The sequence below is a fragment of the Ambystoma mexicanum genome, chromosome 5q (assembly GCF_040938575.1).
Source record: "Ambystoma mexicanum isolate Mex_15411 chromosome 5q, UKY_AmexF1_1, whole genome shotgun sequence".
NCBI lineage: Eukaryota > Metazoa > Chordata > Amphibia > Caudata > Ambystomatidae > Ambystoma > Ambystoma mexicanum.
In genome coordinates this window covers 1,270,950,477-1,270,972,174 of record NC_090933.1, presented here as the reverse complement: position 1 = coordinate 1,270,972,174, position 21,698 = coordinate 1,270,950,477, and the positions used below count along the sequence as shown (strand labels likewise).

Here is a 21,698-nt window from a genome sequence, read left to right as displayed (position 1 = left end):
CATCGGCAGCACGAATGGCCCGCATCTTTATCAGTAACATCATCACCTTACATGGTTCACCCGAGACTATCATCTCTGACAGGGGTTCACAGTATACCTCACGATATTGGAAGCTTGTCTGTTCACACCTCAGTATTTCTCGGGCTCTCAGTTCAGGCTATCACCCTCAATCGAATGGCCAGACAGAGACTCAAACATTGGAAGGATATCTCTGGAGCTATGTTTCTGCAGCCCAAGATAACTGGAAAGAACTCCTGCCCATGGCCGAATTCACATACAATAACTCATACCATTCTGCCATTAACACAACTCCTTTTCATTGTACATATGGATTTAATCCCACTTCTTTCCCGATAATGAAAAGATCCGAAACCAGATTTCCAGATGTGGACCCTCTAATGCTCCCGATACGTCACGGACATAGCTCCGCCTTGACTGCATTACAAAATTCACAAGTCAAAAGGAAACATTTTGCAGATCGCCACAGAACCCCAGCACCAGTGATCAAGAAAGGGGACTGGGTTTGGCTATCCTCTAGATTTCTCCCTCGCCATTTAGTACCATCTAAGCTTTCTCCTCGATTTTCTGGACCTTTTCAGGTTATTTCAACGATTGGTACCGCAGCTTTTAAACTCAGACTGCCGACTTCCTGGTCCCGGATTCATCCTGTTTTTCACATATCACAATTGAAACCAGACAATCAAAGTATTTTTCACCCTGTGGTCTCGGTTCGTCCTCCCCCAGAGATGTGTGAAACCGGACCAGAATACGAAGTCAAAGAAATTTGTGACTCTTGGTACCATCGGGGTCGGTTACAGTATCTTGTGGACTGGAAGGGGTATTCTCCTGCGGACCGCACATGGGAACCTGAGACTGAGATTCATGCTCCCCGCCTTATTAAGAAATTTCACCTCAAACACCCGTCTAAACCGGGAGGAAGCAGGTCTAAAAAGGGGCATACTGTGATGGTTTCTAATGTGCATTTCGCCTTCCGACCTATTTCCAAAATGGCCGCCACTTCTGCACTAGGAAATCGTCTACTCCACAGTCTAGTTGAGACTGATTCCAAGATGGCTGCCACAGCGGTTACCATCGCTAGCGTACAATGCAGGCTAGTTTGTTAATTCCCAGGAAGCCTTGCAACCTTCCACCATCACTTCCTGTTCACTCCCTTATAATCCAGCAACAACCGAAGGAAGATGCGTTGCTACTCTCTCAGGAGCCGGCACACGCTTCGTAAGTTCGCCTCACTAGGATTACGAAGACCTTTCCTCTCAACCATTTTTTGTCTACTTTACTCACCTTCTTGTTCTCCATTCCTCCCTTTTATTTCAGAAGGCTTTACGGAACCTTTCATTTTCATTTCCGGGATCGATTCTACTTCTAAGCACGCTTAGACCCGGAATCTCCTCCATACCTCCCTCCAGGGAGTCTCTAGGTACTAATCTACTTTTCATCTTACTTCTTCAAATCACTCCCGGCTATCGGACTTCTGTTTCTAACTCCTCACCCTTCCTTTATAGCAATACCTTGTTGGGAACCTCCAGATTTTCCTCATCCACTCAGGCTGGCTCAAAAGGACTTGGAAGTAAAAGGGTAGGCTTTCTCCTAGTTCATCCTACTCTTATAGAACTAGATACATCCACCCTAAATTTTACGGGTCTTTTCTTTCCCTCATCATAGTGCCCTCTTACTTTTGCAACACGACGGAGATTCCTTACCTCTCCGCTCTCTTCATGTTTAGCACATGGTAAGCTCTCAGAACCCTCTATAGGAACTTCTCCTTTCCTTACTTTCAGGAATAACTGTGTTCATTTTTACCCACTATATTTAGCTCAGTTTCAAAGGCCTCTCGTCTAAAACAGCCAGAAAGAATATCCAGACCAGCTCTCACCGGGTCTCCACAGGAAGACAACGCCCACCAGCAGCTCTTCCAGGGTTTTATACCCCACGAGGGTTTCCCTCAGTTTCACAAAGGACACGCTTTTGCAGGTCCTTTGAGGAGTTCTCAGGGGGATTTCTCCTATTCTTCGAAGATCCACCAGGGTTTCTTCAGACATCTGTTCACCATATAAATCCCCAGGTAGGTGGTTTTTTGTTTCTTCCCAGTGTATTTCGGAACAATTTTGTTATCTTTACAAAACAGTTAACATCCTTTTGTGACTCTCCATATTTTCACGTGCCGCATCTGTAAAGAGAGACAAAACACGTTTTCCTCGTGCAACATTTAGCGGACAGCGCCGGGTAATACAGACTCTTACCTGAGCGCCACCAGCTACCACAAGAGCATCTTTTCACGAGCCAGCTGCAAGACAAGAAAGGAAGGGGGAACAAGAGTGAACATCGGACATATTGAACTCGATGAATTTAATACTTACTGGTCCTCACCAGGAACCTCAGAGTCAATACTCTCCAGAACTCTCCCGAGCCTTCAAACTAGTGAAGTAACTGGAATCGACGCGCCCCTGCAAATCCACGCAGGATGGAGAGCTCATCTTTCAAGAATATAAGGTGAGATTGCTGTGAGGGCATTTCGGAGGTGATTAGTTGGGGAGGACTATGGGGGTGCCATCACTTGAATCCACAAGTGGCTAAATCCATCTCTCCACTTGCAGGAGAATATTTCTACGGGTTAAGCAGACAAGATTAGGAGGGCAGATCCAGTCAGTCATCGCTGCACTACGCATCACGTGGGTGGAGACCGCAGCTGTCCGGGTCCGACCGACGCCCCTGTGGGAGCCAGGTGAGTGTAACACATTCATTCCAGCCTAGCTGCCAATCAAACAGCATGGTGGCTGTCCTTGCTGGACAGCCAGCCGGTCAATCACCTTTGGCTACATTCCCCTTTAACCAAGGGGATTACGCACAGGGAGTTTCGGGCATCTCCCTCTCTTCCTGCCCCTGCCAGATATCCTGGAGCCAGAGGCGGGCTTCACTTGTGAATCCTGCCAAAGACAAAACGAACAAAGGGACCAAACCTGGTTTGGCACGCAGAGTAAATCTCAAGGAGGACTTTACAGCAGAAAAAAGAAGACCGGGGCCATTTTGACAAAATGGGCACTCATGGGTGCTTTAGTGCAGCTGGGAACACAGTGTGCAGTAAAAACACACAACGGTAGTAAAAAGTAAACCACTGCCATCAGCCATTAATTGCAGAAACCGTAACATAAAAATGTTACATGAGAAACTAGACAAAGGGGATACTAAGTAACCCCTTCAGCACCCCATTGTAAGATAGTGTGTGCTGGGTCTAGAAAGTTACAAATGTAAGTAAAGTCAATTTCACTTTACTGCTCTTGGAAACAGTAGTTTATCTAAGAGAAGGTATTTAAACCTTTGGGAAATCTGAACGACTTCCCTGTGCCACTGCACTGAAGGTGGTGTGTGCCACAATGTAAAAAGATGCCTATGGAGTTTGTCAGACTCCAAAACCAAAAGAACCAGTTCAAATCACAGAAAAATACATGGAGAGAGTGGGAAAAAAGGTCTCTCTCCAGGTTAAAAAATAAAGTCCTAGAGTCCAACAAAAGTGCTGGGGGTCTCTAAGGTAGAGAGGAATTAGCACATTTCTGAGAGTTCTCCCTAACAAACAGTATGAGGAGGCTTGCAGAAAAAGGCCTGTAGCTCACTCACCCTTCGGGCTGACGTAATTGCCACTAAGAATACAGTTTCCAGAGTTAGAAGTTGTAATGGGCAAGAATGCAGAGGCTCAAAAGGAGCTCCCAACACCAAATTGAGATCCCATAGTGGGACTTGGAACGGAGTCGGAGGGTGAACATTAATCCATTTAAGAATTGTACTACTGGGGGCGTGGCCAGCTGAGGGCCTGGACGGATGGCTCCTCGGTGAGCTCCGTGATTCCATCCAGCCCTGAGGCCCATATTCCCCCTTGGAAGTATTGACACCCCTACAAAAGCAACCCAGACAACCATGAATATCTAAGGCATATTAAGGTGCTGAAATGAGGCAGTGAAATATACCGGGAGAAAGGTTTGAGGCAGTTTTTGGTCGCGCTTCGCTTTGGATTTCGCTCCAAAATGGCGGCCGCCGCTTATCCAGTGGGGGAGGAGTGCGAGGAGGTATACCGCAACTATAGAAGTCTGTGCGACATTTAAGCGATGTCACCCCAACCATCTGAAGGAAAACCTAATAGCCCATTGAGCACTTGGGCTGTATTGACTTACCTGCGCCGTGGCGGAGATTGAGAGCATCAGCGGCTCGCTGCCCCTCTCTCCCCCGACCTGCACCGGTGGGGCCCCGACTGCAGCAACGTGGAAGCGGTGCACCTGGACGATCTGCTGGCGAGCTATGGGAAGAGGCCGTCGTGCGGATGGACAAGAGAGTGGATGCTGCCGGAGGCGGTGCGGACAAGACGCAGCTGGAGACGGCCCGGAGCCCAGCGAGTACATAACGAGCCTTGGAGAGGGCGGAGGCGCGGACACAGGTGAGTGTGAAGACTGCGGCGGAGGCATAGCAGAGAGCCCAGGCACAAGGGATAGCAGGTGCACCGTGGCCCACTCCCTGGTGCTGGAGGGAGGAGGGGGCAGTGAAGTGAAACACAGCTGAATGCGAGAGCGGCACCTCGCCTATCGTTCATGGCAAGCGCTTGAGGAGGGAGTTCAGTTGGAGGGAGCGGAGGGGGCTGATGAGCAGGTGGGAGATGACCGCGAGACCTGATGGAGACCCCGGCTGCCACACAAGCTAAAGGCCCTACACAGAGGAAGATACCCACCTTGACTAAGGAACGAAGTGCCCTGCAAGCGTTCAAGATATTCAGACAGGCACTATAGGAGAATCTGAGGCAACAGGATGCATCCAAGCAGGAAGAGGGGGTGACAAGTAACTAAACCCATGGCAGCTGGCAAGCGACAATAGAAATACGCAGAGTCCCCCACTAAAGAATTGAATGAGACCCTATACCACAACAAGGGAAGGGAGAGTCCATAGAGCACACAATAAGAATAAGCCAAAGTTTAGAGTCCTAGAAGTGCCTACGTACACATCTCACAGGACTTCCGACCACAAAGCAAGGTGGCATCAGCTACCACATCTGGAAACCACTGAGGAACTCCAAAGGGCAAGGAACCTGGAAAGCTTTACTGTAACCAGGCTTCAGGTTTAAGCTAGTTCCGAGTCCCTGCGTCTCCATTCCAGCAAACATGTCTAAGCTGGGGCAGAAGCAGAAAGGCTCATCTTCTGGAGATATCAAGGCACTCATGCAAGCTGCAGACACCCAGAAACGCAGTCTGCAGCAGACTATCGCTCAGGTACATTCTCCTACCCAAGGAAATAAACTGATACAAGAGGACCCACCTCTGCTGGAGAGGTTAAAGGAGCTTAAAAAAAAAAAAAACAGAGATAGCACCTCTGACCTGGCCAAGTCAATAGCAGACCTCAATAAAGGAATCACAGCAGTAGAGAAGCGGATTGATGAAGCAGAAACATTAGCGGAGCAAGGACATGAACAAGATGTCCTATCCAGAAGAGTTCAGGAACTGGAGCAACAGCTGGACCGAGTCCAAAGCAAACAGGACGCCGAAAATAGATCGAGGCGCAATAACATACGAATTCGAGGCTTGCCCAAATCAATTCCAGATTCTGAGCTTCAACAGAGAGTAATTGAACTATTTGGACAAATACTGGGCCCGGAAGACGAGAGAGACAGTTCTGGACAGAAGGGTCTATTCCACCTATCAAATCAACAGAAATTTGGCCTGAGATGTGTTAACCGGAGTACATTTGTATCAATTAAAAGAAGACATGAAGGTAGCTAGACAGACTATCCGATTCCGATCAATAACCATTCAGCTCTATCAGGAACTAGCGCAAGCCACACTACAGAAGAGGAAATGGTTGTGGGTGGTAACTGATTGATTAAGAAATAAGGCATCCAATATCGATGGACTTCCCGAATGGACTCCGTTTTGAATGGAAAGGACAGCGATACACAATCACGAAGGAAGAAGAGTTGGAGGAACTCAAGAGAGACATGGAAGGGAACGAAAGCACTACAGAAGGAAAGTTTCGGATCACTCTAAAGAAAGCGGGTCCCAGGAGAGAGAACAATGGAAACCAGCGCAATCTCGCCATCGAGGTCATATTAAAGAACATAAGGAGACAAACTCGGTATGATGATTCCATACAAAGGGGATACAGTGCTGCTTGTAAGTTATGAATTCTGGGCGCCCATTATTATTTGGGAAGAGAGGGCATGAATGGCGACCCTGTAGAGGTAATAACCGAGAAGATGGCAGATTAACTCTCACTAAAGGGTCTCTCATTGAGGGCAAGATAACCGGTGCAGAGATGGGGACAGGTGTGGGGGGGGGGGGGGTGGATGGGGAACATGGAACCCTTTGTTCCTGGGATAGTCAACTCCTGGTGAATTGTTGTGACAATTTATGTTATCGGGAAGTTGGGATATGGGGCGGGAGCGGGGGGGGAGGAATTCTATATAAAACACAACTTATGGTTGAGGATAAAAACTACATAAATGCAGTGCCCAAAGGTTCTTGTGGAAAGGAAACTGACTAACAATATGATGCTTAACCCCAAACATGGCTGACCTAACGTTCATTACGCTTAACGTTCAAGGGCTAAACTCCCCTATAAAAAGATGATCAATTATGAGACGGCTGGGGGAATTGCAAGCTTCAGTGGTGTGGGTGCAGGAAACCCACCTGCTCCCGGAAGATGAACATAGGCTGAGGCACAGAGCCTTCCCAACACAGTTTTTGGCCTCGAGTGGGACGAAAAAGAGGGGTGGGAATTCTCATAGCTAAAGGAGTCCATTTTGAGAAGCAGTTTGTTAAGAGACCCGGAAGGTCGACATCTAATCTTGGGGGCGGGGGGACTCTAATGAACCAACAAGTGACCATGGTGGCGATTTATGCTCCTAATGAAAAGCAGGATCGGTTTCTGATGGAGCTTCTCCCAAAAGTAGCAGAGTGGGGAAGAGGGCAAATCCTTATAGGGTGAGATTATAACTGCGTTATGGACGCCTCAATGGATAAAACCCTTCCAGCAACATCCAGCGACAATGTGAACAGATGAGCCTTGGCTCAATTCCTCAGAGACCTACAGTTAATTGAAACCTGGCGCTTCTTTTGTCCTCAGGAGAAAGATTACACCTTTTACTCAGCAGTACATAAAGGGTTCTCCTGGATCGACATGATCCTAACTTCCGATACGGCTAGCCCACAGGTCACAGGGTTAGAAATAGGTGTATATCAGATCACGCACCGGTCTCCATGACCATGGAAATGCTGCGCTCGAAGCCACAAACTCGCAAACCATGGCGACTAAATGAACTGCTATTGAAAGATCTAGCTTTGAGCACGGACATTGTGCTGGTGGTAAGGAATTATTTCATGGAAGACCCTACGCCAGGGATTGACTGGGGGATCTGGGATGCTAGCAAAACAGTAGTTTGAGGGGAATATATTGCACACACAGCGAATTTCCTAAAGAGAAAAGAAAGAGGCAAGAACTAGAAACTAAAGTGAAGACAGCAGAAGCACAATATAAAGACAAAAAATCTCAAAGTGCTGGGCGAGAACTCAAACTAAAGCCGCATTAGAGGTTCACTACGCGGACGAATCCGCACAACTCCTCCAAAAAAACAAAACAAATGTACTATATAAAAGGGGACAAAGCCAATCGGATACTAGCGGCCAAATTGAAAAAGCATAGGAACTCCAACCGTATTAACCAACTAACACATGCAGGGGGGTGAGGTGGCCAAAGACGAAAAAGGGATAGCAGAGGTCATGCATGCATTCTACGTTAGACATCTATCAGGGGATAATTTACAAAGGGAGAGACAAACAAAGTTCTTGGCACAAACAGAACTGCCACAAATCACTGAAAGCGATAAGACAAGAATTAGAAGCACCTACATCAGAAGAGGTGGTGAGGGGAGCTATTAACGCCTTGAAAGGGAATAAATCCCCGGGCCAGGACGTCCTATGTAATGCCTACTATAAAACTTTCCAAAACGTATTGGTCGGCCCACTAACACACCTATTTAACTATATAAGAGACACTGGCCAAGTCACGGGGGAAATGAGTCCAGCCACCATGGTTCTTCTCTTAAAACCAGATAGACACCCCCCGGAATGTGCAAGTTATTGTCCCATCTCTTTGCTAAATAGTAATGCAAAAATCTACTCCACTGTCCTAGCACAAATGTTAGCCAAAGTCCTCCCTAAAATAATCCACCCGTATCAGGCGGGCTTTGTAAGAGGGCGCAATACGTACAATACTATTTGTAGAGCAATACATATCATTGAATGGGCGCGAAGAACAGGCCAGCCTATGTCAATATTAGTGCTGGATGCCTCCAGGGCCTTTGATAGTTTAGACTGGAGCTTCCTCCAGCTGGTCTTGGAGAAATTTGGATGCGGCCCGATTTTCTACCGCATGGTACTGGCCTATTTCATACACCCATCGACAAGACTGATGATTAATGGTCAGCTAACCGAGAGCATCCCAATTTGCAAAGGTACTAGACAGGGGTGCCCCCTTTCGCCGTTAATTTTTGCAATGGCCATGGAGCCGCTGGCACAAGGGATACGAGCAGAACAAGGCATCCTGGGGGTGGACACTGGGACCTGCGGAAATCAGAACAACAAGTTACTCTCTTACCTGGTAACGTTCTTTCGATGGGATGGTCCGACGACGTATTCCATACCTATGACAGTAATCACCACAGCTGTGCTGCTTCGGAAAATCTTTTGGCGTTTGCGTCCTGCGTTGATGACGTCGATACACCGTCCTCGAGGGCCTCCGTTGAGCCGACGTCACCTGATGTTATAAGTAGGACGCACGACACCAGTAGCCTCAGTTGTAGTTTTTTCCCCAGACGTGTGGCACCAAACCACTTCCAGTATGACCACAGAAAGCCTTGCGGAAACGTAAGCTGCAATCGCATAAGAAATTCTGTAGCGGGGCAGGTAGGGAGGGAGCGATATGGAATACGTCGTCAGACCATCCCATCGAAAGAACGTTACCAGGTAAGAGAGTAACTTGTTCTTCAAGGGGATTATGTCCTCCGACGTATTCCATATCTATGACAGACTCCCAAAGCAGTACCCATGTATGGAGGAGGGAAAAAGAATTTAGAATATAGAAATTTAGAATGCCCAATCAAATTGCAGAGTAAAGGACCGCCTTGCCAAAGGCCAGATCCTGCCCATGGATAGAATCGAGGGAGTAGTGTCATACAAAAGTATGGACCGAAGCCCATGTGGCTGCTTCACAGATGTTACGAATAGAAACACCCCTCTGCAGGGCAGTAGAGGCAGCCATACCCCTAGTAGAATGGGCCCGTAAGCCTACCGGAGGGTCCTTACCCGCCAGGCAGTAACATTCAGAAATTGCCAAGATAATCCATCTAGACAAAGTCTGCTTCGTCACAGCTTGTCACAAACGCCTTCCAGCGTAACCAATAAAGAGCTGATCGTCCACTCTGACACGGGACATGCGTGTGATGTAGAAACTTGAAGCTCTCCTAGGATCCAACCTATGGAGCCTCCTCTCTTCCTTACCAGGATGTGGAGGAGGATAAAATGCTGGAAGAACAACCTTCTGGCTTAAATGAAATTCCGACACCACCTTCGGAAGAAAGGAAGGACGAACTCTAACCCTGTCCTTATGAAACACAGTGAAGGGTGGCTTAACTGAAAGTGCCTGCAACTCGCTCAGTCTGCGAGCAGAAGTGACCGCAACTAAAAACAGTTTTAAGGGTTAACAGCCTCAAAGGACAAGAATGTAAAGGCTGAAACGGAGCACCCATAAGGAATTTCAGAACAAGGTTCAAATCCCAACCAGGCACCTGGAAAGGTGACGGCGGAAAGGCATTAGTGAGTCCTTTGAGAAACTGAGAAATTAAAGGAATTTTGAAATAGGAACTCTCCTCAGACGAGCGTTTAAATATAGACAGCGCCGCCAGATAACCTTTAACAGTACTCACTTGCAGGCCCCTGTGGGCCAACGAAAGCAAAAAAGACAAAACCACAGGATTGTCACATGAAAATGGATCCACATTCTGAACCCTGCACCAGTCGCAGAACTTTCTCCAACGGCAACGGTACAGGGACTTAGTCGCCGGCCGTCTGGCCGAAAGCAACACCTCCATCACGTCTTCAGGGAGGTCCCAATCCTTGTACCTCAACCTTTCAGAACCCAAGCATGAAGGTTGAGGGACCTGATCTCCGGATGGAGAACCTGACCACCCTCCCGTGAGAGCAAATCGTCTCGGTAGGGAAGACGACGTGGAGGGCAGATGGACAAGTCGAGAAGGTCCGGGTACCACGTCCTCCGAGCCCACGCCGGAGCAATGAGGATCATCCGGGAACCGAACTTCCGTAACCTCCGCAGCACTTGCGGGATGACGGGGACTGGAGGAAACGCGTACAGCAGCGGGAATGACTACTCCACCATGAACGCGTCTCCTAAGGCTCCTTTCGGAGGAAATTCCCGCAAGCAGAACCTCTCGCACTTCCGGTTGACACTGGAGGCGAAGAGATCCACTTGAGGGGTCCCCCAAAGGGCGAAGATCTCCCAGAGAATCTCCTGAGCCAACTCCCACTCGTGAGAGATCGTGCTCTGCCTGCTCAGAGCGTCCGCCGTCACGTTTTCGTCTCTGGCCAGATGAACTGCCGAGATCGAAACTTCCTGCTGGATGGCCCAGAACTCGAGCTGCATCGCCTCCCTGCACAGAGGAAGTGACCCTGCCCCTCCCTTTTTGTTGAGGTAGTGCATGGCCACTGTGTTGTCCGTCAGGATCAGGACATTCTTTCCTCACACAGTCGGCAGAAAAGCCTTCAGGGCTAGCCTGACGGCCCTCAGCTCCAACAGATTGATATGGAGTCTGGACTCCGACGGAGATCAACGACCGCTGACTGTCAGCCCGTTGGCATGAGCTCCCCATCCCGTGAGGGATGCATCCATCACGATCGTCACCTCCGGCCAGGGAAGCCAAAATGGAGCCCCCTTCATCAAGTTGCCTTCGACGGCCCACCAGAGAAGGTCCCGGCCGACCGAAGGTGGCACCTGAACCGGGTCTGACATCCTGCCGGAAGACTGCTGCGACCATTGCATCTTGAGTGCCCACTGCAAAGATCTCATCCGCAGGCGAGCCTCTGGCACCAGAAGAATGCAGGATGCCATGAGGCCGAGCAACCTCAAGAACTCGAACGCTGGGAGCGTCTGGGCATGCTGAAACTTGTGCACCATCTGCTGAATGTGAAGAGCCCTCACCTGGGGAGGAAAACACTGCCCCCCCAGGGAAGTGTCGAGCACTGCTCCGATGTACTGGAGCCGCTGTGTTGGTGTCAAATGGGACTTCTTTAAATTGAGGGAGAAGCCCAGCCTGTGAAGGGAGTGGCAGGTGACGGACAGATGATCCAGGACTTGCTCGGGAGAGCTGCCCCTGATCAACCAATCGTCCAGGTAGGGGTAGACGTGAATCCCCCCTTGCCTGAGATGCGCTGCCGCCACCACCATGAGCTTGGTGAAAACCCTCGGGGCGGAGGTCAATCCGAACGGCAGGACCTGAAACTGAAAGTGCGAGTCGCCAACTGCGAACCTCAGGTACTTGTGCTTGGGATGGATCGGCACATGGAAGTAAGCATCCTTGAGGTCGAGAGACACCAACCAGTCCTGAAGCTGAAGGGCTTGGAGGACTTGAGAGAGAGTAACCATCTTGAACTTGTCCTTCCTGAGCAGTTTGTTCAAACCGCGCAAGTCCATGATGGGTCTCAATCCCCCGTCTTTCTTTGAAATCAAAAAATAAGGGGAATACCATCCCTTGTTCCTCTCCGCTAAAGGCACCAGTTCTATGGCGCCTTTCTCCAGCAGCGCTTGAATTTCCTGTGCAAGGAGCGGATCCGGACTCTGCAAAGAGAGGTTCCCCGGTGGATTGTCGCGAGGCCTGTGCCGAAAGGGAAGACAGTAGCCGTGGGTTATGATCTCCAGAACCCACACATTTGAAGTCATGGCACGCCACTCTACAAGATGCTGCGCCAGCCTTCCCCCAACCGGCGAACCATGGGACATGGCCTCATGACTGAGTGGTAGCGGCTGCGTTACCTGAGGGCAAAGAGGCAACTGCCCGAGCGGCCTTGGCACCACGGGTACCCTGTCGTCCACCTCTGGTACCCCTGCGTTGGCCTCTTTGACTGCCAGCTCCTCTCGTTTTACTGAAGGACGAGTAATAGCGAAAGGAACCACCCCTCCATTGCTGTCCCCTAGGACGAAAAGGCAGGGATTGAATTTCCTGTGCAAGGAGCAGATCCGGACTCTTCAAAGAGATACCCTGGTGGATTGTCGTGAGGCCGCTGCCGGAAAGGAAGACAGTAGCCGTGGGCTATGATCTCCAGAACCCGTAATGGCATGCCACTCTACAAGATGCTGCGCCAGCCTTCCCCCAACCAGTGAACCATGGTACATGGCCTCATGACTGAGCTGAAGCGGCTGCGGCAGTGTCTGAGGGCGAAGAGGCAACTGCCCGAGCGGCCTTGGCACCTCAAGTACATTGTTTTCCACCTCTGGCACTCCTACGGTGGCCCCTTTGACTAGCAGCTCCTCTCGATTTACTAAAGGACGAGTAATATCGAAAGGAACCTCCCCTCCATTGTTGTCCGCTAGGACGAAAAGGCGGAGGTTGGAGACTGCAGCGCTCAACGACTTTGCTGCAGCTTTGGAGGTCTGCAACCTCTCAAGGCTCGTCAGCCTTGCTGCCAAAAAGATGTTCACCATCAAAGGGCATGTTGAGGAGCCGAGCTTGCACATCAGGAGCAAACCCCGACTTCTGCAACCACGCAAACCTGCGTATTACGGTGCTCGCCGCCATGGACTGGCTGACGCAATCAACCATGTCCAGACCCGACTGAACGGACTCACACTTGGCATCCTTGCCATTCTGCACGATAGCAAGAAAACCATCCCGTTCCTCCCCTTCGGGAATATGATCAGCCGCTAAGGAGATACAGTTCCACAGAGTACGTGAAACGAGACAAGGCACAAACGGAGTTGGCAGCCTGAAGCGCCATACCCCCAGAAGAAAACACCTTCGCCCAGCCGTCAAAACGTTTGTCATCCCCATCAGGAGGGATAGTAGGGTACGACGCCTGCTTTGCGGGGGCCCTATCCGCCTGCACCACCAAACTCTCCGGAGTGGGGTGCGTGGACAAGTAGCAGGGGTCGCCACTGGCTGGGCAATATTTCTTCGGTAAGGACTTGCTCACTGCCGGGAGACTCTCCGGAGAAGTCCAAGCCGCAGCCAAGCCGCAGCCACCCTTCTCTGCAAGGCCATATGGAATGGCAGTACCGGGTCAGTTGGTGGACCTTGGTCGAGGATATCAGTCAGATCATCCTGCTGAAAATCCCCAGGGGGGGGGGGGGGGGGGGCAGACCACCCCAGGTAATCCGTGACCCTCAACATCAGGCGCCGGTAAGAGGAGTCGGCATGCGTGCCAGGCTCAGGCCTACCAAACTCTACCTCCGGAGAGGTGTCCAGCCCACTGGCATCGTGCAACGACTGCCGCAGGTCCTCAAGTTGGCTATGACCAGAAAGGAGGCCATCAGGAACCTCACCTTCCTCAGACCCCTCATCCACCTCAGAAATATAATCCAGAGGCTGGAAAGAGGGTACAGAAAAAGGAACAAAGACATGTTTTGCCTTGGCCAGAGCCTTTCTGGGGGGTTCCACCGTGCCACTGGGTACCCCCGACAAAGACGCCTCGAGAGGCGTCGATGGAATCGGCATCAACGTTGAGCGTGGCGCCGAAAGCTTCAACGGCGTTGACAGACTTCGAGGGCTGAGCCCCGAGCGTGTCTCTCGACAGCCTGGGCGCCGATGGCGTTGACGACTTCCTCAGAGGCAGAGCCTCGAGAGTCCGTCGACGACCTCGGCGCCGCCGGCGTCAATGTCTTCTTCGAAGACTTCTCAGGTTCTCGCAGTCTCAAGGGCGTCTAGGACCGGGACCTGGAACGGGCATGTCTAGAGCAACCATCCTTGTCTGACCGGGACTTCAAAGGCGCCCGGTGGTCGCGACGACTGCTCGAGCCCGAAGGCAGACGAGCGGTGTCTCTAGAACGGCCACGGCCGGCGTCCTCAGACGGCGCGGACGGACCGGAGCCCTGCGATTGAAAAATCGGCAACATCTCCTTTCGGAAGGAATCCCATTCCTCAGGAGTGGAATGGTTGTTGGGACAAGCAACCCGCCGATGGGCATAGTCCTCGGACGAGGACGGGGAAGGCGACCTGTGACGGCGCTTCCTGGAGTACCTCGAAGAGGCGGAGGAATGGCGGGACCGACTCCCAGACCGAGAACCCCCGGACTCACGACGACGATGCGGAGAGTCGCCCCTCGAATCATCTGTCGAAAGCCCAGTGGAACGTGACTTCCGGGGCTTGGCCACCTTACCGACCGACAGCTTCTTCTTACGCTCCCGCAAGGCCTTCGATGTGAGCGATTGGCAGTCGACAGTCATCCTTATCATGGTCCTCCCCGAGGTGAGGCAAGCGTTGTGTGGGTCCATCAGCGATATCTTGGACCCGCGCACCCGATACTTCTTAAACCCGGACCGCGAGGTGGAAGAAGCCGTAGACGACATACAATATTTCAATGAAGAAACAGGTTCGAAGAACCAAAAGAACAAGATGCAGTCGAAGCGAGGCGCGCCGAGATCTCTGAATCGAACATGTTCGCGGAAAAAACGGAACTGAGGCTACGGGCGTCGTGCGTCCTACTTGTAAAATCCGGTGACGTCGGCTCGACGGAGGCCCTCGAGGACGGCGTATCGATGTCATCGACGCAGACGCCAAAAGATTTTCTGAAGCAGGACAGCTGTGGCAATTACTGTCAAATATGGAATACGTCAGAGGACCCAATCCCCTCAAAAATAGCTTTATATGCAGACTATGTCCTTTTTCTAAAACACAGCACTCACTCCCCCACACAATTACAACGCTGAAGAAATTTGAGGAAGTCTCAGTGTTCCATATTAACTACCCTAAATCTAGCGCACTTAACATCACAGAAAACCCCGAGAGTGTGGCAGGGGAAATATCCACTGAAATGGAGTCAAGGACCCATAGCCTACTTAAGCATAAACCTAACACCTACCTACAGGAAGCTCTATGGGGCAAATATCCCAAGACTACTGACAACCTTGACAGAAAACCTGAAAAGATGGGATATGCAGGCGCGGTCATGGTCAGCACGGATAGCTGCAGTTAAGATGTCCCTACTTCCCAGATTCTTACATATAATGGGTGCGCTCCCATTGAAGATTCCCCCCCCCCCCCTTCCAGCAATCCAGAATCTACAAAAGAAAGTTATGGCTTTCATTTGGAAAGGAAAGAAACCAAGAATCCCCAAAAAAGTCCTTTTTCGAACACAAGCTATGGGAGGGCTGGGGGTGCCGGAATTTCGTAGATACATTTGGGCAGCGCAGGTGGCGCTGATGCTACAATGGTCCCCAAGAGAGATTCAGAATAGATGAGTAAACCTAGAAAGAGAAGCAACAAAGACCCCGTTGGAAAGCCTGAGATGTTTGCACCCGAGACAGAGAATGGAGGCACACTGTTGGAAACAAAAGCTACTTTGTGGTATTGGGACAAAGCCCTACGGAATAAGAAGCTAAAACTAGGGGGGGGGGCACTTACACCTATGGCCAATAACCCAGACTTCTCTCCAGGTATACAACCACACTTCTGGTCCCGTTAGGAAGGAGGGAAGAATCTTACCTTAAGAGAATTCTACACAGACTGGATACCCCTAACATTTGAAGGATGTAAAGAAAAGTTCTTGGTCCCTGAAACTGAACGATATCACTATACTCAAATTAGGCATTGGGTCACAAATACTAAGGTGAAAGAGGGAGCATCTCAGCAACCTATAGGGCTGGAACTCACCATACGAGAAGGGATACCCGAAAAAGGCATATCGCAAATATACCACCTGCTCTGTGGAGCGGATCCAGAAGAAACACTCCCATATGAGGAAATGGGAGGAGGAGGTGGGCAAGCCTATTCCTATAGAGACATGGGGGCAAATATGGCATTGAGCAGCGAAGAGCTCTAAATGTGCCTCAATCAAAGAAGCAGCATTCAAACTGTGCCTTAGGTGGTACATGACCCCAGAGCAAATACCATATCAAAGTATTACTCCTTGTGCTGGCGAGGCTGCGGAGAGGTGGGAGACATGATTCACATGTGGTGGTCCTGCCCTCAGTCACAGACATATTGGAAGGAAATCCTGAGTCATATCAAGGAAATAACGAAAGTGCAGCTCCCCATGGACCCAGTGGTAATATTAGGGGTGGCAATCGAGAATATTTATGCAAACACCAGAAACAATGCCATGCTCATTACCCACATGTTGAGCGCAGCGAGAATTAACTTGGCACACATGTGGAACAAACAAGGCCCAGTAGAAGCCATGTGGTGGGTTAAATTATGGGGCATTGTGGCCTTAGAAAAGTTAACAGCCTTGTCATATGGCTTATCACGTTGAATACGTGGAAGCCCCTTCATGAATTCACTAGAGACAAAGAACAAATGTACTTTAAACGTAGAATATTACGTTAAGTCTACATAGTGTGATCAAGAAGTCTAAAGCGAATCATCCAGAGGATAAGAACTGCATAGACACACAAATGGACATGTTTTATATTAACTCAACCGATCCTTACTAATATGAGACCAAGCAGGGGGAGTGAGGGGGGAGGGAATATCTCTTAATTGTTAATTATTATGTTCAAGAACTCAACAGAACAAGTAATAGCATGAGAATTTTAAGAAAACAGGGAACAGAATGAACAATACCATGTTTTCACTCTATCTGTATGATTGATATCAGAGCTCTTGAAATAAAATACAAAATAAAGAATTGTACTACTAGAGGAATCCTAGGAGGCTTCCTCTGAAGTGCGCTTAAAAATAGAACACACTGCCATGTATCCCTTGATGGTACCAATCTGGAATCCCAGATTTGCCAGATGTAATGGAAAGGATAACACTGTCTGTGTATTACGTGAGAAAGGGTTAACATTCTTATCTTTACAACAGCTGCAGAACTTATTCCAGCGGCAGCGATAAAGATTTAGTTGCTGGCCTTCTGGCCGAAAGAAAAACCTCCATTATGTCATCCGGGAAGTCCCAATACATGTTTCTCAGCCTCTCAGAAACCATGCGTGAAGGCTGAGAGTCCTGATATCGGGATGAAGAACCCGACCCCTCTCGCGAGAGTTAAGATCCTCTCTTTGTGGCAGACAAATCAGAGGGCAGATAGACTTGTCCAGAAGGTACCACGTCCTCCTGGCCCAGTCCGGAGCAATTAGGATAATGGATTTCTTCAACCTTCTCAACCTCATAATTACGTGAGGAATTACAAGGATTGGAGGAAACTCGTATAGGAGTGGAAACTCCCAGTCCACCACAAACGTGTCTCCTAGAGCTCCTCTCGGGGGAAATTCCCAGGAGCAGGACAGCTCGCCCTTCCTGTTGGCACTGGTCGGGAACGAATCCACTCGAGGGGTTCCCCAAAGGGTGAAGATCTCCTGAAGAACATCCTGAGCTAGTTCCCACCCGTGAAGACTGCTCTGCCTGCTCAGAGCATCCGCCGTCGTGTTCTTCTCTCCGGCTAGGTGAACAACTGATAGATTCCTTCTTGTATTGCCCCTCTGCACAGTGGTAGTGACCATACACCACCTCTCTTGTTGATGTAGTACATGGCCACTGGTCTGTCCATCATTATCAGAACATTCTTTCTCCATACAGAGGGCAGAAAGGCCTTCAGCGCTAGTCTGATTGCCCTCAGCTCTAAAGGGTTGATATGTAGTTTGGACTCCGATGGAGATAAACGACTGCTGATGGTCAAATTTGGTATGGGTTCCCCACCCCGTGAGTGAGGCGTCCGTCACTACCGTTAGCTCCGACCATGGTTGCCAAAATGGGTCTCTCTTCAAGATTTCAAGATGTTCCCCCGACAGGCCCACCACTGAAGATCCAGTGAGACTCTCTGGGATTTGTAGGAGATCTGACACCTTTCCTGGGAATTGTGACCACTGGGTCCTGAGAGCCCATTGAAGAGATCTCATTCTCAGGCGAGCCTCTGGCACCAGAAAAATGCAGGATACCATGAGGCCGAGCAACTTCAGAAAATCAAAGGCGGTAGATGTTGGGCATTCTGGAATTTGGTCACCATCTGCAGGAGGTCTTGAGCCCTCACCTCTGGTGGCGAGGCTTTGCCCAGGGACGCACCCCGGACTGCTCCGATGAATTGGAGTCTTTGTGATGGTATCATGTAGAACTTCTTGAAGTTGAGGGAGAAGCCGAGCCTGTGAAGGGAGTGAAAGGTGGAGCTGAGATGTTCCAGATCCCCTGTTCTGGAGATCTGGCCCCCGATCAGCGAACCATCCAGGTAGGTGTAGCAGTGAATTCCCTCCCTCCCACTCCTGAGAGTCGCTGCCACAACCACCATTAGCTTGGTGGAAACCCTCGGGCAGAGATCATCCCAAATGGCAGAACCCGAAACTGATAAGAACCGTCAACGGCGAACCTCAGGTACTGTCTGTGCTTGTGATGGATCGGCACATGAAAGTAAGTATCCTGAAGGTCCAATGATAACATCCAATCCTTTGGCTTCAGGGCCTGAAGGATCGGAGAAAGGGTAACCTTCTGGAACTTGTCCTTCCTGAGGAACATGTTCAAGTCTCTTCCAAGATGGGTCTCACTGCTGCGTCCTTCTTTGGAATTGGAAAATATTGCGTGTACCAACCCTTGTTCCTCGCTGCTACAGGTACTGGTTCTAAAGTATCTTTCTCTAGCAGGGTTAAAATCTCCTGCATAAGGAGCAGATCTGGAATCTTCAAAGAGTTGTTCCCCGGTGGATGACTGAGGTTTTTGCAGGAAAGGTAGGCAGTAATCTTGGGCAACTGTTTCCAATGCCAAGGCATCTGAAGTAATAGCCTGCCATATTGTCAGATGCGGTGACAACCTGCCTCCTTCTTCAGTCTTGTGTACGAAGAGATCAGAATCAGAGATGTTTTGGAGCGGCTGACGCAGTGGCTGAAGGTAAGGCAGCCGCTGCTGTTGCTGTCTTAGTACATCTCCCCCATCCACCACGGGGGAATCGTTTATGTCCTCGTTGAGCCAGCTGTCCTCTGCCCCTTCCGAATGCGGATTAGCGAAAGGACCTACCCCTTCAGTATGCACCTGTAGGGTGGTTTGGAGTTTGTCTAATTGCGGCTCCGAGAGACTTTGCTGCATCCTTGGAAGTCTGCAATTTCTCCAAACTCTCACCAGCTTTATTTCCAAATAAATGTGTGCCGTCAAAGGGCATGTTGAGAAGTCTGGATTGCACATCTGGGGCAAATCCTGACTTTCGCAAACAAGCAAATTTACGAATCGCTGTACTAGCCGCCATGGCTGGCTGATGCGGACAACAAAGTAGAGACCATCTAGAGGGATTCGCACATAGCGTCCTTCCCATCCTTGACAATGTTAAGAAAACAGTCTCGCTCATCCCCCTCAGGGATATGGTCAGCTGCCATTGAAATGCACTCCCAAAGGTTGTGTGTAAATTTTGCTAGCATGCATGTAGCATTGGCAGATTTTAAAGTCATACTGCCGGCCAAGAAACCCTTCTTGGTCATGTCGTCATAACAATATCATCTCTATCCTGTGGGATCGTAGGATAGGCATTTTGCCCACCTGAAAGAAGTGGCTGCTTGTACTACCAGACTTTCCGGTGTAGGGTGTTTGGAAAGGTAAACAGGATCCGAACTAGAGGCTGTTAGTTTTTTATTAACAGCCGGGATAACTTCTGGTGTTTCACAATTTGAAGCCACACTCCTTTGCAGAGCCTGACGGAAAGCGACAACTGGGTCTTCCTGTGGTCCTTTGTCTAATATCTGTGAGATCGTCCTGTTCAAAAACAGGCATGGGTCTCAACCATATCATATATTCCATGACCGTTGTCATTAGATGTCTGTATGTTACTTCAGCATGGTGTCCAGGGTCTACCTTTCCAAAACCAATCTCAGGGGAAGCATCAATTCCACTAGCTTTATGAAGACATTCTTGTAAATTCTTCATGCAAGACCCCTCCGATATAAGTTCCTTGGGCACTGATGGTATCCAATACTGCAACCCAAAGGGTCTTCCTTCCTCAGAGGACTCCTCTGCATCTTCATAAATTGAAGAGAGGGAGTTAAAGTAGTCTGCTCGTGGTAAAGGAGTACAAGAGGACAAGTAGTCATTACAGGAGCCGAAGCTGTCAAAATGGTCGACGGCCTCGACAAATGTGTCAATGGCTTCGATGTTTTCAATGATAGCGTCAGTTTTCCACGATAACGTCAATGGCTTCAACGATTGTGTCGAGGGAATTGACGCATGTATCGCCGAGGAGGTCGACACTCGAGGCATCAATGGTTTTTCCATCGGTGTTGGTGCCGATGACGCACTTCTCTGCTCTGTAACAGAGGTTCCCTTCGACGTCAATCTTTTGGTCTTCGAAGAGACTCTCTCGATGGCTCTTGAGGAGAATCAGCGACTAGGTCCGAAAATGCACAGCTTTTGTGCTTCCGAGATCTTTCGACCGCAGCATCGCCTCTAGGTGTTGTCGAGGGGGGCAAGGACACGTTCTCGAACACATTCAGCATACCGAGTCTAAACTCCTTCCACTGAGCCAGTTTACTGGACTTGGAAGGGCAGACGACCCGTTCAGGTGAAATGGACGAGGTGGAAGGCGACCTATGGTGCCTCTTTTTGCCATGCCTCGAAGTCGAGGAGTGGTGCGAACCACTTCTCAAACAGGAACATTTAGACCTCTTCTGATGAGAAGTAGTTCTCGATTCGTCTGATGTTTTATGTTTAAACGGTGTAGAGGGTGATTTTTTAGGCTTACCTGCCGCCAACTCCCCTCTACGCTCTCTCAAAGCTTTGGCCGTCACGGACAGGCAGTCTTTGCACTCCAAATAAGGGTGATTAGAAGCCAGACACTACCACAGGCAGATCATGTGTGGGTGCGTCACAGACATCTTTGCCCTGCAGTCCGGTGATTCTTGAAGCTGGATCGAGGAGTGGACGATGCCGAAGCGGAAGCCATTTCGTGTCGAAGGTTTGATGAATTATGAAAGAAAAATCGGAAACGATTCGAAGATTACCGTCAGGAACGAGGCGTTGTGCATGCGAAGCTGTGAAGCATGGAAAAACAAAACTGAGGGCAATGGCCGCTACGCGTGCGACTTATACCTGCGGTGACGTTGAGACAGAGGCCTCTGAGGGACATCGACTTGACCAGGCATCGACGCAGAGCGTCCTCTGCTGCAAAAATAATTTCGGAGGCAGCAAGCTGGATATTGGGAAATATCAAAGATAAGGAATGCGTGGGAGGACACAATCCATTCGAAGATGGCATTTTCAAGCATGTCGTCTGAGCGAAGCACTAGTTTTGCGCATGTCTGGGATAGAACACTGCTTCGAGAACAAAACTTATTCTAACAATAAGATATGGGAAGGTTTATGTCTCAACTACCAGAGGTTTGAAAACTGGGTGTGGGAACAATGTTTGACATGAAAGGGTTCTCCCAGACACCTTTTTACGCTTCGTCATTAGAGACAGTTTCACTGAAACCGTGGCCTGAAAGTCTAGACCTACAACACAAACCCATTCATTGTAAGT

General features: G+C 49.7%; 1 protein-coding gene across 2 annotated transcripts in view; it reads right to left on the bottom strand.

Moving 5' to 3' along the window:
- The window catches only part of SHARPIN (SHANK associated RH domain interactor), a 1,065,128-nt gene that overhangs the window by 604,033 nt on the left and 439,397 nt on the right, over positions 1 to 21,698 (bottom strand). The gene's annotated exons all lie outside the window — the stretch shown is intronic.